The sequence below is a fragment of the Haliotis cracherodii genome, unplaced genomic scaffold (assembly GCF_022045235.1).
Source record: "Haliotis cracherodii isolate W230 unplaced genomic scaffold, xgHalCrac1.p SCAF_18, whole genome shotgun sequence".
NCBI classification, from domain to species: domain Eukaryota; kingdom Metazoa; phylum Mollusca; class Gastropoda; order Lepetellida; family Haliotidae; genus Haliotis; species Haliotis cracherodii.
In genome coordinates this window covers 22,360,237-22,362,500 of record NW_027266273.1, presented here as the reverse complement: position 1 = coordinate 22,362,500, position 2,264 = coordinate 22,360,237, and positions in this window count along the sequence as shown.

Here is a 2,264-nt window from a genome sequence, read left to right as displayed (position 1 = left end):
CAATGTTCCAGTTATATCACGGCGTGTCAGTTAGATGAAATCCCGAAGTGAAGCATGTCACAGATGATTACAACTTTGGTGACGCCGACGAGCACAGGTATGGTGCTGACAAACCTAGAAACATAATCGCGGATATCCGGGATTTGAACCATCAATCATCGGCTTTTGGGATGCCCAAGGGACGCAACTCTTCACACCAAATTGCGGTGCGTTAGACAATTAGCACAGGCCTTTTGGATGATAAACTTTGGGCGTTTCTGGTCAGGAAGCAGAAGCCTTGGAACCCAGCGTGCTGAAATCTTTATCTTGCCCAGTCAATTCCTCAGAATGTTCTCCACAGTCGCATGAGAGTAACGTTTTGGCTCTGTGACGTTTGAAGACTCGTCGATCATCCTTAAGCATATCCTAGCATATAAATCCTTTCCCAGGTGGTAGCAATTGAAGGAATACCTGATCTTTCACCATCTTTAAGGCTCCATCTTCCCCTCTTGACTTCCGCTGCTCACCTTCAAACCGTGGCAAAGGAAGCATCATCATCCATCTCTTTCAGCTCTCGATACGCGACGACACTTTTTTCAATTTTCACCAACGGAGAACACCTAGTCACTTTAATTCCCGAGAAATATACGCTGCCTTGGTGTAGGTCAACTGCAGCCTGTGAACATGGAATGTATTATAGTTGATGTGTTAGGGTTAATATCCATCATTCGTAGTTAGGCTCAGGACCTTCCAGACACCGCTCGTGTTCTGAGCTGGATTCGGTACTACCTCGTAGTTTCAGATATCTTAAAATGTGTTATTTGACAAATTCAGACAAATATCGCCAATGTGTTCCTCCGAGACAGGCATTGTGTTATCATTCAAAAAGTGAAACCCAAGACATCTTTGAGCGTGATGTATTCACGATCAATGTCAATATGTTGCAGAAGCTGTCTGGGGTAAAAATGATGATGAGTTAATGTCGTTATTGGTTATAGTTTAGTGTCATAAACATCGTGTGAAATATAACATCATAGTTGAATGAAGTTACAAAACATTGGCTATTGCGCCGGCTGGTAAACGCTCAATACATCTGGGGTGGGAAATGGAATACTATCAGGCTGACGATAGGTGAAATGTGTATATGCGTCAAGGGATGCTTATAATGAGTGTCGTGGGTGAATGAGTGAAACGGATGTCGATTTGGAAAGTGCCTGCTTCAGTAATAAGCCTTTGACAACAGTAGATGTCATATCTCCCTCATGACAATGATATACTAATTGTTTTAATTCAGTGGCGTCGTCAGATGAACCAGATCTGAGGTGAGGTGAAATTGAGTTTTACGTCGCGTTCAAGATTATTGCACTCATATAGCGACGTACATGTATGTGTGTGTGTGTGTGTGTGTGTGTGTGTGTGTGTGTGTGTGTGTGTGTGTGTGTGTGTGTGTGTGTGTGTGTGTGTGGCTGCTTGTACTAGTCCGGACAGATGACGATTTATAATGCTAGCCCATTTAGATACCAGGCCGCAGTTTAACATGAATAACCAACTCATACACAGTAAACTCCGAGCCGACCAGTCCCTGTTTTAGTTCCTAAATGCCGAGCACCAGACAGGGTAACAACAAGTACCATCTTTTAACGTCTTTTGGTATGACGCGGCCGGGGATCGAACCTCGGACCTTCCGGGCTCCGGGCGAACGCTCTACCACTAGACCACGGATGCGGTCGAACGGGATCTGAGAATCATGACGTGGTATCAGTTTCTTTTATAACAAGGACGGACATAGATTTGGGATCAGATACACCTGTCATACGTGTTAGTTACTGCGGTTCCAGTGCAGGTATGAGGCGTCTAAACTTTTTGTACTTTGGGTTTTTATATTATGCCATGACATGGTCAAAACCACTGTAAAACTTCAAACCTGTTTGAGTGGATTACCTCTTCGGTCTTTTATTCAAGATGGAGTGGACCACCGGCTCCATATACAGTGAGATGGTGAGTGAATGAATATGGTTTTACGCCGCTCTTAGCAATATTCCACTAATATCACGGCGGGGGACACCAGAAATGGGCTTCACAGGTTGTACCCATGTCGGGAATCGAACCCGGTCTTCGGCGTGACGAGCGAACGCTTTAACCACTAGGCTACCCGACCGCCCCAAGTGCTATGGTCAACAGCCATATACGGTGTACAGTCAATGATCAGTGTGATAGTGTATTTCTTCTTACAAGCACTGCATAGTAAATATATAAACTAATACTTTCTTTCTTGCTTACCATAT